This window comes from Marmota flaviventris, chromosome 2, assembly GCF_047511675.1.
Source record: "Marmota flaviventris isolate mMarFla1 chromosome 2, mMarFla1.hap1, whole genome shotgun sequence".
In the NCBI taxonomy this organism is placed as follows: Eukaryota; Metazoa; Chordata; class Mammalia; order Rodentia; family Sciuridae; genus Marmota; species Marmota flaviventris.
Genome location: NC_092499.1, coordinates 158,307,551 through 158,323,636, shown reverse-complemented (window position 1 = coordinate 158,323,636; position 16,086 = coordinate 158,307,551).

Here is a 16,086-nt window from a genome sequence, read left to right as displayed (position 1 = left end):
TTTTCTTGACTAATTGCTCAGGCTAGAATCTCTACTATAGTATTGAATAGGATGTGTTAGGAGGAAATCTTTAAAATCTTTTACCATTAAGTGCGATGTTAGCTTTTAGCTTTTTCTTTGTTCTTTTTTTCTCCTCCTCCTCCTTCTTCTCTTTCTCTCTTTGTACTGGGGATTGAACTCAGGGATACTTTACTACTGAGCTATATCCCCAAGCCTATTTATTTATTTATTTTGAGACAGGATCTCATCAGGTTGCTGAGAACCTGGCTAAGTTGCTGAGACTTGCCTTGAACTCCTGCCTTAGCCTCCCGAATCATTGTGATTACAGGCATATGCCACTGTACCTGGTAGCTTCTGTATTTTCATAGTGTCTTTTATCAGGTTGAGGGAGGTCCCAGGATTATTTTTTAGTTGTTTGCAAGATATAATTTATATACAGTTCATAAATAATTTAGTATCTGGAAACTTCCAGAAAATGAGAAATTAGGCACTGAAGAGTCCAAGATTGAATTCTTTTAGAAACTCCAGAATTATAATAAGTCTATGGCCTACCAGTTCCAACTTAGAGGAAAGGGGGTATTCTTTAATGTTGCCTGGCAGACCATGGGGAAAAGGGACCAGAGGATATGACATCATGAAGATTCTTCCTACTTCAGAATTCAATAGACAAGTCCGGGATCCCATAATTAACTCTGAAAAGAGTATCAGTGGTTGTATTTCCCAGTGGAATCATAGCTATGACTGGGTTTCATTTATGGGTTTATCTTGAAAGATGTTTGTTCAAAATATGGAAATGTATTTCTTTAGAAGCCAAAGGGAATAGAAATCTTGCCTAACGTCTAGTTGCATTCAAACAAATCTTTACAAATAAACAAGAAATATGGTACCCATAGCTTAGACCTCAAAGAGCAAATCTCTCTTAAGAATAAACTCAATCATTTAACCATCACAGATTTCCAGCTGTAACAAATCATCTTTCAGTATTCATATACAAACTTCTAGCTATCAGGAGGATGGTATTTATGGGCAGCATTTATTAAAACTGGTATACATACTACTGGTGATGAGAAAGATAATTTTAGGTGTTGAACTTCAAAAATAAACTGACTGAAACTGGAGGTTCAATGCTGGCTTGTTCAGTACAGCAACTGGTCAGAACGTTCCTTAGGATGATGGGCAGCTTCCCAGTCACTATTTATCTCTATTGGCATTTGGCCATTGGTAGCTCTCAAATAGTTTTGATTTTGAATTCACTTTTTCTTGCTGTGTTGATTATTTTCAGGGTACCTCAATACTGCTTCCAGGAAGAAAACCAATTCTGAATCTAAATGCAATATATACAACTAACTTACAACATAATCAAGAAAGAAGACATCGTAAGTCCTTGTTAAAACTCTGTAATGTCTTCTCCAGACTACTTTCAATATTTGTTTCATGTTTTCAAACAAACATGAGGCCACACTATATGTATCCTTCCTAAATTTTCTTTTTTTGCATGATAATATATCATAAACATTTTCCATGAAGTACAAAGTTATATATATCATTATTTTTAATGACTGTACAGTATTCCACAGTATGAATATATTATGATATATTAAGCCATTTCCATGCTGATAAATGTTTAGCTGGAGTCCATTTTATTTTTTGCTATCACAAAAATGGTCCAAGTAACCTATCTGTAACAATCATCATATACTTACATATATCTAGATTGTTAGTCCTAAAGTGGAATTACTATGTCAACAGACATTTAAAATTTAGAAGGATATTTCCAAATGATCCTCCCAACTGGCTGCACCAATTTACATGCCTACCACCACATTGCAGTATTGTTCCCACAGTACAGTTGAGCCTTAAACCTAATTACATTTGGAGGTTTTTGAAAATTAAGTATACAACCAATGTTTGGAGGTGGATAACCTTTAATTCTGTAAAAACCATTCTTTGCTTGACATTCAGAAAATATTTACAATTATCATTTTTTTTCCTACTCTGTCAATTGTTTCTCAAAATAATTTCTGACATGCTGGAATGACTAATGATGTCAAAGATGATAATCATCAATGCTGGCAAGGACGAGAAGCACCAAGAACTCTTGTACACAAATGGTAGAACCGACCATTGCTCAGCTCTTTTAAAAATTATTTGACAGAATTTACTAAAACTAAATATTTAAGCCAACATATATACTCAACAGAATTCTGGACAAATATCCATAAAAATGTGTACTAAGATGTTTGTGGTAGCACTATTCACTTTAGCCCTGCCTGGGGCTCAGAACACAATTCCCTGGAGTAGTTGCCTTGGCATGCTGGACATTTTGAACTGAGCAGATTGCAAAGGCCTCAGAAGCTAAGTCTCTCTGGCTTTCTCCTGCCCTCTTTTCTCCTTCCTGTTAGAAGTCTAGATAATTGCTATCTTTGGAGGACAAAGAGACTGTGACTGGGAGGTGGCACAAGAGGACTTCTAGGGTATTAGAAATATTCTCTCTTGACCTAAGTGTTCACCTGCTACGATCTGGATGTGGTTTGTCCCTCAAGGGTTCATGTGTGGGAAGCTTGGTCCCAATAGAAAGATGTTAAAGATGGTGGAAGCTTTAAGAGGCGGAGACTAGTAGAAGGAGATTAGGTTATTGGAGTTGTGCACTTGGAAGGGATTAGTGCCGATCTCATAGAGCAAGTTTTCCCAGAGTGAGCTGTATAAAAGGGCAAATCTGACCCTGGAATTTTCCGCCTTGTTGTGCAATCTCTTCTGTATGTGTTTTCACCATTGTGGTGCAATCCACCATGAAAGGCCAAACCAGTGGGGCTATCTCATCTTGGATTTTCAGCCTCCAAAAGTACTTATCTCCAAAACAGTTAAATAAACCTCTTTTTCATATACATTACACAGACTTGGGTATTTTGTTACAGTAACTAAAAACAGATTGACAGAACTCCTGAGTGTGTGCCATTTGTGAAAATTCTTTGAACTGTTCTTTTATAATTGGTGCACATTTCTGTATGTATGCTATACCTTAATAAAAGGTTATTCAAAAGGAGTGTCTGGTAAACACTTTGGCCTTGATTTTCTAAAAAGTCTGTACTTTTAAACTACTGTTGTAAGTTAATAACAATACAGTAGTTCCATGTATTCTCACCTACCTCAGTGTGCAGTAAAGCACAAAAATGACATAGGCCTTGGGCTTATTCTGGATGTGTCCCTTCTAGATGCTGGTAGAATTCCTTCCAGGAGATGTTGTAATCAACATTGCCTCATTCAATACTTGTACTGACAGCAGGATATCAAAGCCTGCACTCCAAAGTAGAAACTGAACTATATTTGCATTTGAGTTTTGAAATAACTTAGCTCCTGAGCGAAGTATGGATGAACAAGAGTAATACTCAGGCCAGAGGGTGTGTCCTTCTGCTTCCTGACTCTGAGGTATCAGATCACCAGTACAGCAATAATCATGGGAATCAACAGAGACTTCCTCTTTCAGCTTTGCTCAATACCTTCCTTTAATTCTGCCTGCTTACTCTGGTGCAGGTATTTTCCAGCACATCCAGCCAGCTCTTGCCTACTGACTCCATTGTTTACCACACCAACAAGGTAGAGAAATCACACATTTAAGGCACAGACTGAGCTGGGGAAGCTTTCAGAGCTGTCTTGATCTAAGCCTTTTGGGATTATTTGTCAATAGTAAGGGTGTTAAATATTTAGAAACCAACTTTTAAAAGTTCCTAGGAAAACAACTTTATTGAGGTTTCATTTAATACAATAAATAGTGTCCATATTGCAAAGGGTATGATTTCATGAGTTTTTAGAAGATAAATAGGTCCACAAAAATCACAACCAAACTCAAAATGCAAAACATTTTCTTCATCTCCAAGTTTTCCCCAGCTCACTGCAGTCCCTTCCCTGAGTTCACTGTCATTATAGACTAATTTGTATCTTCTAGGAAAAAAAAAAATTGACCTTGAATAAGTGAGTGTGGTGATGAGCCAAATCTAAACTTGCTTCACATGCATAAATATATGCATGTGCACCCATACATACTTTATTCAAAGAGGGGTCCCTTCCTATCACTGTGCACCAAGGCAAACAGCTGTAGGTGGCTGATTACAGTGATTATTGGCATACTTCTGAATCCTGGTCACAGAGTTGGAATAGGGTGGAGAACCCAACCCAGCACCTTAAAAGAGTGTTGGATTGAGCACTCTGCCCAAAAGGAGAACAAGGAGGCTATGGCAACTCTACTAAGCAGAAATTTTGAGTTAGCACAAGCCATGTAGAGATACGCAAGGAAAGGATGGTGAGTGGTGGCAGCAGAAGTAAGGGGCAAAAGCAGCTGAGTCTGCCTGTACGAATTTGCTAGAGTTGCTATAGCATAGTACCACAGGCTAAGCGACTTAAATAGCAGAAATTTATTTCTCACAGTTCTGGCGGCTACATGCTCAAAATCAAGGCATCACCAGCATTGATTTCTTCTGAGGTCTCTCTCCTCAGCTTGCAGATAGTTATTTTTCTCCTTGTGTCTTGATAATGGTCTTCCCTTTTGTGTATCTGTGCTCTAATTTCCTCTTCTCATAAGGATACAGGTCATATTGGATTAGGGCTCACCCATATGACTTAATTTCAACTTAGTTAACCCCCCCTCCCTTTTTAAAAAATATTTTTTAGCTATAGATGGACACAATACCTTTATTTATTTATTTATTTATTTAATGTGGTCTGAGGATCAAACCCAGTGCCTCACACATGTTAAGCAAGTGCTCTATTGAGCTACAGCCCCAGCCCCAGTTACCTCTCTTTAAAGGGCTAATTTCCTGCTATAGTTTGGATGTGGTTAGGGTACATCCTCCAAGATTCGTGTACAGAAATCTTGGTTCCCACTCTGGTGATGTTGAGGGGTAGTAGACCCTTTAAGAAGTGGAGCCTAATGGGAGGTTATTGGTTCATTGGAAGAGAATAACATAACTCTTGTGGAACCCTGAATTAGATTTCTTAAGAGTAAGTAGTTATAAAGAGCAAATCTGGCTTTCCCTCCCTCTCTGCCTTTCTGTCTGATCATGTGATCTCTCCTTGTATGCACTCCTGTTATGATGTCATCTGTGATAACAAACGTGCTCACAAGAGTCTAAATTTATAGAACTTAGAGTCTCCAAAGCTGTAAGCTAAATAAACCTCCTTTCTTTGTAAGTTTCCAAGCTTCAGCTATTTTGTTACAGCAATGGAAAACAGACCAATACCTCTTCTAAGAAGGCCATATCCTGAGGTTCTGGGGGTTAGGACATTGATATGAAATGGGAGTAAAACACAATGTAATCTACTGCTTCCCATGAAGTTGGTGAATTGGTGAAAGTCTTCCTTTAATCTGGGGGACAAATACCTCTTTGATGGAACCCAGCCCCTAGTATATGGGAATGCCTCTTGGTTCCAAACACAAATTTGGAATCCCAGCTCCTATGAGGCCTTATTTAGCACAATTGTGATTTCATAAACAATGTTGTTACCCTTGTTCCTCTTCTTGCCTTGGGGTAAACAAATCCCTGGTACCGAAGCATGATCCAACCGAGTAGTTTTTTATGGAAGTTGAAATTGTAAGGCAAGTTGAATGAGAATAAATATTGTTTATTTACAAATGGTGCATGCAGAAAGAAGGGATTAAGAAATGAACTTTAGGAGCTGGGGATATAGATCAGTAGGAGAGCAACAGCCTATCATGCAGAAAGTCTGGGTTCAATCCCCAACACCACCAAAAAATAAATTAATAATAATAATAATAAAAAGGAACTCTTGCCCTATGTGAGGTTGGCAGGAAGAAAGAAACTAACTCTTTTTACTAATCATAAAACCTTTCATTTTAATGTTCTGACAATTGAGGTAACAATAAAATCAGGCAACTTCGACTGTTATAAAAAGATATTCATTATGCCCCTTTATATTAGAACTTATAAATTTCTCTTGGGCATGCAAGTAAGTAGTGCTCCATTATGTTCTTTTGAAAAAAAAAATAAGAAGTCCTCCCAAGGGCAGGCAGAAATAGCAGGACACAGGCTCCTGCTCCTGTGGGGTCATGGGTTTCAGGGCAGCTGATAGGGGAATTTGCTTGGCTGCACACTTTTCTAAATATAACCTCTGCCAAGTTTTCTCAGCAAAATAGCCTTGCAGCCCAAAGGAATGAGAAGAAGGCCCGTTCTTAAAGGAAAAGGATTCAGAAAGCATAGAATTCAGCAAAGACATAGGAAATTGTTGCTCTCTACCTTATCTAGGAGGTAAAAGGTCACATGTCAGGAAGCACTTTTTACTTATGCCTTGTAAGTCAAGACAAACACAAATGGAAGTTTCAGGAAAGCTGAAGAGTGACATTTTTATGAGGAAACAATGGTCAAGGGTTAGTGTTTTCTTTTTTTTTTCCCCCCATTGGTTTATGCAGAGTCTGCAAAATTGGTGGTCTGGGAGTCAGAGTTCACCCATAGATAGCTTCTGTTAGCTTGTTCTGCACTATATTAAATACATATGAGTATTTACACACATGCACACACACATTTGAATAAGTTACCAAAATTTTAAAATTAGATTTTTGTGCAAATATCTGGAAATTTCTGGCTTTCCATCAGCAATTGGAAAACGTGGCAATGCTGAGTCCTGCATGTGGTAATGTCTCCTGTGAGTTGAGCAGTGGCTACACTCTCTCTGGTTTACTTGAGTTCGCACCCAAACTTGCCCCTTCCCTGAGTCTAGGCTAAATATAAGTTGCCAAGTGTGAATTCACTTGCTCTGTTATTTCACTTAGAGGAAAGAGAGAAATAAGTAATTTTTCTATTGTTCCCTCATCTCCAAATGAGAAAAGTATAGCTACAGAAAACCATATTTCAAGAAAAATGGGTGACTGCTTGTTTCTTTTAGAAGTATGGAGCATGGCATAATTTGCTCTGATTAGTTTACTCTAGACATTACCTGCATTCTAAAGACACCTGTGTTCCTAGCCCTGAACACTTTACTAACCATGTCAGGCCATTGTTGAAGGGGCATACAGCTAAACTTTCTGTTCAACAGTAATAAGATTATAGGCTTAAATTCTACCTATGAGCCCTCCTCATCCTCCTTATCTTCCACTTAGAATGATCCCCAACTTCTGGGTTCCATGTGAGGCCACCCTCAGTTTGACAGGGGCTCCATGTGAGGGCACACTCAGTAAACATAGCCTCTGATTTCTCATTGCTTGCAAAACACATCTTTGTCAGGAAACAGCACTTTCGAGAAACCAGGTGGAAGGCAAAAGGGCTCTCCTGCAGGTTAGGTTGGTTTGCTGTCCCCTGTGTCACTGCATGCATGGGGCCTGCAAATCAGACAGGATTAATGTTTTGTGACATTCAGATTAAAGACCCTGGAGGAAATGGAAGCACTGAGACTATCAATATTAATTACAATGCAGAATCAGCTTGTGATTTTAAGAATCCCAGAGTGGGGCTGCAATTACCTGCTTATTCTTATTAAAACTTTCATTCCAACTAATATTTATTGTTTCAAGGTAAGAACCCTACAACTGACTCATCAGCATGACTTTCTTGATAAAGGATCAGAAAATCATTAGCATTTTTGAACATGAAATAGTATAGGACTTAAGCTTAAATAATTTGTAAAGCAATGCTTTTATCCCTGGGGTGCTGTCTGAGAAGTTATGGGTGGGCTGATTTTATTTTCATGTTTATATGAATGTGTTTGCTTAAGAGTCTGTGCTTCTCTCTCACTAAGAGAGTATGCAGAGCAGTCATCAGGATACTCGACAAGATCATGATTGGCAGGTATTAGTGTCAGTTAGGGACATCCAAGAATACCATGGAAGGGAGAGAGATAACCTAGGTTCAGAGTTCTCATGCACCCAGGAGAGATTCAGGGGAACATATTGCTCTTGTACAGATAGACTCTTTGGCTATCAGATAAATCAGAGAAAAGACAACATTGAAACACCAAATTGGTGCATTTTGATGGTTATATGGGGACTAAATTATAAATGTGTGTGTGGCAGGGAGGAGTGTCCTAGAAATCATCAGAAGCAGGTGTACTAATCCTGTCCATAATTCTAGGGAAGATGAGCTTATTTATTTAACTCTGCATTGTAGAGAATTTGAAACACACACAAAAGTTCACAGTATAGTACACAGGACCCAATATGCTAATGGCCAATCTTAGCAACCACCAACTCATCTTCCCCATCCACCTCTCTTTCCATATTATTTTGATGCCAGATTTAAATATATCATTTCATTCATAAATATTTAGATATGTAATTCTAAAAATAAGAACTGTTGTCAATGTAATCACAATAATAGCATTATCAGGTAGCAAAAGTTATTAATGATTTCTTAATATCATTTAAAATTTCTAATAGTCAGACTTTTTTTTTTTCAATTTATTGAATCAGAGTCCAAATAAGAGTCACACTATGGATAGGTTGCTATCCAAGATGAACCTGGAACATCTTGTAGTAACATAAAATAAGAAATTCTCACACACACACACACACACACACACACCCAATAGGCGCATGTCAAAGGTAACAGAGTCAATTTAAAGATCCTCCCATGACCAAAGCTACAACAATGTGAGCACCAAAATAAGTAAGATGTATCAATAGAGGTAAAGTTGAAAATAAACATCTGTCAATCCATCTGATACAAAAACATGAATAAATTAATTAATAGGGGAAAAGAGATAACCTTCTCAGGCAGAATTCTAATTAAATTATGTGGCTAGTCCAGCCTCTAGGAGTTAGAGCACAACTCCCTGTTCCTAAGTATGGGTTGCAGGTAGTGGCTTCCTTCCAAAGAGTTCAGCATGAAATGAGGAAACAGAGAAATTTTATAGTGGGAGAACATGAAAATACTTCCTTAGCCAGATGGTCAAGGCCAACTTCAACAGCCATGATCATGTTGGTTGTATGTACCATCACTATAAGGGGAGGAAAAGGGCATTTCATCTCTGTGAGCTTCCTCCCCAAGCCCATAATCCTAATCTAATCATGAGAAAAACACCTGGCGAATCCCAGCAGAGGGGCAACCTACAGTACACCATATCAGTGCTTCTCAAAACTGTCAAAATCATCAAAAGCAGGGAAAGTCTCAGAAACTGTCATAGACAGTCAGAGAACACAAGAGATGTGACAACCAAATGCAATGTAGTATTGTGGATGGATTTCTGGAACAGAAAAAGCATTAAGCTGAAAACTCAAGGAGTCTGAAAAAACAATGTGTCAATATTGTTCATTAATTGGGGGAAACAAACCATATTGATATGTCACTGGTAAGGACATCTGTGTGGGAACTCTATACAAATGTACTCAATTTTTCTGTAAACCTAAAACTGTTCTTAAAAAAAAACAAATAAGGGGATAAAATTATAAGCAAAATAAAATGAAAGAAAAATAAGTGAGCTATATGCCACGTGTGCTTATATATGTCAAACCACACAGGTTTGACAATTCCTGGCTAACCCAACCTCCACTGTCCTCATGGATAACTTGAATTTACTGGTTTGACCCCAGTATTGCTGCCCTTGAAATCTAAGTTATCTATGTGGATGGTAGAGGCTGCCCCTTGTAGTACTGGGGTCAAAGTTCCCTGGTTCTGTTATTAACCATGATCAAATTAACTGCAGAAATTCCAAAAGATCTTCGATTTGTAGTGGAGATACACCTTTGGCTCATCTACCATCCCTATAAGAACTTAAAAATAAGAACTCTGAGGTTTCTTTCTGGAAATTTCTCTGCAGGGTCCTAAGAAGTGTAATATTGACAGGAAGGAAAATAAATCTGTAATCAAATTTCTACAATATGACTTTTTTTTTTGTACTAGGGATTGAACCCAGGGGTGCTTTATAACTCTGAGCTACATCCCCAGCCCTTTTAATTTTTTTATTTTTGAGACAGGGTCTTGCTAAGTTACTCAGGGCCTCACTAAATGCTGATGTTGTCTTTGAATTTGTGATCCTCCTGCCTCAGCCTTCTGAGTCTCTGGGATTGCAGGTGTGCACCAATGCACCCAGTGCAATATGACTTTTGAATAAAGCATTTTGAGTATGACTTCTTATCTACCATAACCAAATCCTTCAGTGCACGTTGAAGTTACTAATGAACTTCGTCTTTCAAGACCCAAAGATCTTATTGAGGAAAAATTCATAAGTTATTGTAACTATATGGAACATAGCAAATCTGTTTGGGGAAACAAGTGGCTTCATCCCTCCTTTGAACTGCCCTCTCTGTGTATTGTAGTCATCTCCCTGTATCCTTGGGGGATTAATTCCAAGAACCCCCGCAAATAGCAAAATCCACAAATGCTCAAGTCCCTCATATAAAATGGCATAGTATTTACACATAACCAATGCACATCTTCCCATATGCTTTAAATCATCTCTAGATGACTTATAATCCCTAATACAATGCAAATGCTGTGTAAATGGTTGCTATACTGTATTGCTTAGGAAATAATGACAAGGAAAAAGGTCTGTATAATGAAAATACTTTAAAAATACAGTGGATTGAACCTAAGGCAAGGAGACAGAACCTTACATAAGAGGATGACTATATTCTGCTATGGAGAATGTAAGCAGTCACGGAGTCTTCCTACGACCCTCAAACATCTCTGGCAAGGAGTTGGGAGTGTTGTCAGCCCTAGAGAGAGGGAAGCAGAGAGGCTCCTTCTCACCACTCTTAGCAAACCCATAGTCTCATAATATCCTGATTGTTTTTAAAGAAAAAAAAATCAGAAGTTGACTTTTAAATGAATAGTTTTACAAATTTTTAACAATAATTGATTCTGTTTTCAATTTTCCTTCTCTGTATTGATCCTATATGGGCTTTAGCCAGCATTGGGTGCTGGTAGAGCTCCACCTATGTGCTCTTGGGCTCTGCCACATTCAAGCAAACTCACTTCGTGGGCTCTTTCACTATCCAGAGTCCACACTTGCATTTCTTTGTCTGGATTATCCCCAAGTCACAGTAACACACTTAGCCTAAGGCATGGGGAACAAGAAGTTCAAAGGAATTTAACAACCCCCAGGGCAGTCTTGACCTGCAACTCAAAGGACAGGTGTGAGGGTGCAGACTGCCAGTGGCCATCTTTGCTTGGTCTACTTTGAATGTGACCTTCACTAGGGACTCAGCCAAAGATGCCCTTAGTGGGACTTTGTTATCTCACCTAGCTTAGACCCTTCTTTTTGTGGTCTATTATTTTACCTCTTTTTTTTTCCCCCTTGGGAATCCTTCCTCAAAGTCACACATTTGTGTGAACATAAATTCCTATCTTAGGTTCTGCTTCTGGGGATCCCAACCTGAGACATGACTCAGTTCCCTCTTTAAGAAAGAAGGTGCTGCCCAGGAGTGTGGTTGGCTGAGGACATGCTATTCTGTGGATGATCCCTGCCAAAGACTGAGCAAGGTGGAGAGACAATGCTAGGTTCTTGCCTCCCATGTGGGACTCTGGCAGTGGGTTGTCTTTGTCCCCCACCCTGGCTGAGCAGGCACTTTGCCACATCTACATCATGGTTTGTGGTTCCCTTTCCTAAAACTGTTTCCACTCTTTTTTTGTTGTTACCTAATGAGTATTTTGCATCCCTAGCTTCATCCCCAGTTCTGCCTTTTGGAAGATCCAGCCTCAGAGGATGACCCTCCTAGAGTATCATGTTTCTTCTTATATCCACACTGACTTGTACAGGGCTGCCAAGACAAAATCTATGTCCCCTAGGTCTTCCTATGGTTTAGATATGTGCTATCCCCCTAAAGCTCATGTATAAAGACAATGCAAGAATGTTTAGAGGTGAAATGATTAGATTCTAAGAGTTGTAACCTAATTGGTGGGTTACTTCATTGACACAGATTAACTGGGTGGTAACTGTAGGCAGGGAGGACGGGGCATGTACTTTGTCCCTGTGAGCAGAGCTCTCTGCTTTCTGGTTGCCATGTCCTGAGCTGCTTTCTTCTTCCACACCCTTCCACCATGAGGTGCTGCGTCACTTTGGGCCCAGAGTAATGAAGTCAGCCATCTCTGGACTGAGGGCTTTGAAACTGTGGCCTGTAAGGAAAGAAGGGAATGAAGGAAATAGAGAGAGAGGAGAGGTGGCTCAACAGTGACACAGGCTTATTCAGGACATACCAGAGGAGGGGGGCCCAGTAGAGACTAAGACGTCTTCCACTTACAGCTTGGGGTAGATATAGGGAAATGAGGGAGTAGGGTTAGGCCGGTGCTAGGGCATTGTTAGGACTGGGTGTTTCCAGGATTTCAGTCCCAGACAACAATTTCCTTTCCTTTTTTTTTTTTTTTTTTGGTGATGGAGTACTGCCTGGCATTTAGGTCAGGCTGAGTCAGAGTGACTTTGAGGTGACTCTGGTGACACCATATGTTTCAATATGGGGTTATTTATGTCAAGTTCTACCTAATATTTCTGCCTTCTTCTTTGTATTTGATTGAGAAAGGGGTGATGGGGGAAGGGGTTGTAATGTATCTTAAACTACTTCTCACTGAGAGAGGGCGCTGTTGAGGCCTCTTGTAAGTACTGGCATTGAGCAGTTCTAATGGAGCTTGGCAGAAGGATGTTCTGGATTCGAATCAGTAGGAGTCCTCAGTAAAAAGGAGGTGAATACCTGGAACAGGGAAGACCCAACATCAAGGCCAATTAATTGTACAGAGAATTGGGAAGAGAAAACGGGTTAGGCAAGTTCCTGCCCAGTTAGTGGGTAAACAGATGTGTTAATTCCACATGGGAATAAGATTCTCTGATTATAGTTGAGGCAGCCAGAGAGGTGATAGGAGACAGCCCAATTTATCTAGAAGCAGGGTCTTATAGGGAAAGTTTAACACGAGCGTGGTAGCTGGCCACGGTGGGCTTGGAGGTATCCTACACGGATGGACACATCAGGGATGACAGCTGACAGGGATATTAGAGGGGAAGGAAAAGCTCCTGGTTGGCATAAGGGGATGAAGGAGGCAGAGGAATGTGGGGAGCTAGGGTGAAAATTTAAATGAATGGAGGCCTTGAATTTTGTTAGGATGTTCCTGCCAAGGACGAAAGTTGCACCCAAGAGCAACTGGGGCCTTCCGGTCAGGCAGCCAAAAACAAATGAAAAAGGCTTTCACCTAGGGTTTTAATGTAGGATGGTGGGATCCCATTCTTGAGATCCCAATTTCTATCTGCCTACAGGTAATCTACCTCCTGCCTTGGTCCCGCCTCTGAAGAGGTCCTTGACTGCTGTCAGGGGAAGGGGTGATGATCACTCTGGCTTCTTCAAGATGATGATAGGTGTTGGCTGTGGCATTGGGGAATCCCTCCGGAATGTCTATCTGGGGGCCTTGGTAAAAATTGGGAGGCAGCTCCATGGAGGGTCATATTTCCACGACCTTCTAGAGCTAAATATACTCTGTGGGCATCTTGTGCATCAGGGAAGTCCATAGGTCCATAATGGTGGTTGCAGGTGACTGAACAAGGTGTACATAAGGGAAAGATCACACTAGGACAACGATACCAATACAGCAAAGCATTAGTTTCAGCAAATGATTAGCACAAAACAATCAGTGTTATCAGCTAGCCTCTGAAGGCCACAAAGATAGTGACTTATTCAATGTTAAGGCGAGGTCTGACATACCATTTATTTGTGAGTGGAGGTCATTCATGGCTTTAGAAACATCAGTAGAGTTGTAGAAACACAACATTTAATTTTATAATGGCACAGGTGTCTCCTTGAACTGGGGAATGACATCTGATTTCTGTAAAGTAGCCTTTTATTGGCATTAACTCTGTGTTAGCTGAAGGATCCCTCTAGCTGTGTCACTTAGGACTCTTTTGGTAAGGTCAGCTAGGGTTTTTATGTGCCACATTACATCTTGTAGACTGATCTGAAGGATAAATATTAGAGAATAGAAAATCATACCAGTGAAGAACAGATTGAGTTTACCTATATAGGAGGTTAGGAAAATCTGTAAGTTTCTAATTGACTTAAACAAACTTTTGACTCTGGCAGTGTCCTTCGTAAGCCTTTCTTTATAACCTTTCAATTTTACTTGCTTGTGGGACTGGCCCAAGCATGCATACAAGTTACGTTAAAAAAGTCATTGCCTTTTTCTTAATGTCTGTGCGTGACTGTGTTTTGAGTATACTCTCCTGCCAGGTGTTTAAGACCAAGTTGGTCAAATTAAACTTTTTTTCCTATCTACTGTTAGGATCAGCTGAGATTCCTCGGAGATCACACTTGAGAATGTGGGAGAAACCTCTTGACTCCTTTAGCCTTCCTCTTTCAGCGGTGCTATCTGCCAGGATGGGTCAGTATTTGCTGACTACATGTGGCTTCCTCTGGAAGCATAGGGGACATTTCCCTTTCCAATAACCTTCCTCTTTGCAGAATGTACACTGGTTACCTTCCTGTTCTATAGGGTCCTCTTGATCTCCCTGATCAGAAAGTCAAGTGACTCATCAGATTTGCAGGCCCCAGAGAGGGTTGCATCATTCTCTGGGTTCTGGATGACCTTAGAAGGCAAAGGCCAAAAGATTGGTGGCTTCTTCCTTGGTCCTGTCACTTCTTTGACTCTGATCTCCAAGTTTTTGGTTTTAAACATACAGCAAGCCAGTTTCACCAGTCTTGAAGTGAGAGTAACAGGTTATAATTTCAATATCAATAATTTTAGTTACTCTTTCACTTAATTTGGGTCAGCATTTGTTGAACCACGATGCAAAGAAAAGACCACTGACTCCAATTTTAAATCAAATTAAAGTAAGCTTATATTGTGTACACAAAAAAATAGCTGGTCCAGTGGCTGTCTCTCCCAACCCTGGGCTAGAGATCAGCACCTCAGGTTTCTAGGAAAAAGGTTTTATAGCACAAAAAGTTGCAATGGAGGCTGTCTTGAGAATTTACAGCTAACAGGATTTTGACAAGCATAATACAAAGGCAGATTGTAGGTTTATGATCTAGATGGCTTAACATTTCAAGGTAGGAAATAAATTGAGATTCCAACATCAGAATTTATGAGGCATTGCTGAGGTTTCAGAGAGGGTTGTTATCTGGTCAGGGAAAGCCAGGCATGGGTGAGTTCAAGGTATGGGCAGGAATTCCAAACAAGTTTAGAAATCTCAGTAATTTATAGTAAAACGGAAATTAACTTTTCATGACTTTGTGATGAGATGGCTCCCAATCTTAAGATGGAATTAGGCTGGGTTCATCATATTAGCACTGGAAGTAAACATTATATCCTATCTGTTCTGTAGGTGATGGCTTATTGTCTCAAATTAATTCAAGTTGTTCTGTCAGAAGTAGTATTTCTGCAAAAACTAACAGGGAGCAGTTATTAAGCTTTAAAAAAATACAAAATGAACAGTAATGTGTCTTTGGTATCCATTTATCCTCTACAAAGACCCATATTTATCAGCTCAATTACATACCAGTTCTACTTTTTAAAATATTTTACAAACCTAAATACCTTTTACAATTTTCCCAAAACTTTGCATAAGTTTTGTATCACACCCCCTGTTATTTTGAGATCACAGTAATATTTACAATGAAAATCCATCCTTGAATACAACTTTAAATAAGCTTAATTCTAGCCTACTATGGAGCCATCCTAACATGCAGAGGATGAGAGACAGAGCCTTAACTCAGGTGAGGCTTGCCGGTTGACAGATCTTTTTTTTTCCCTAGTTTTAAAAAAATTAATTAATTAATTAATTAATTTGTTCTAATTCAGTATACATGACAGCAGAATGCATTTCAATTTATTTGAAAACAAATGGAACACAACTTTTCACTTCTCTGTACACCACATACAGGTGCACCATATATGCAGTCATACATGTACTTAGGCTAATGATATTCATCTCATTCCACATCCTTCTTCCTCCATCCTCTCTTCCCTCCCCTTCCCCCTTTTCCCAATCAAATTTCCTCCATTCTTCCCATGCCTCCCTGCATTATGGATCGGCATCCACTTATCAGAGGGAACATTCGGCCTTTGTTTTTTTGGGGATTGGTTTACTTCACTTAGCATGATATTCTTCAACTCCTACAGATCTTAAAGTATTTTATTTCTGAAGCTGATCTATGCCTTTTTAAAAGTG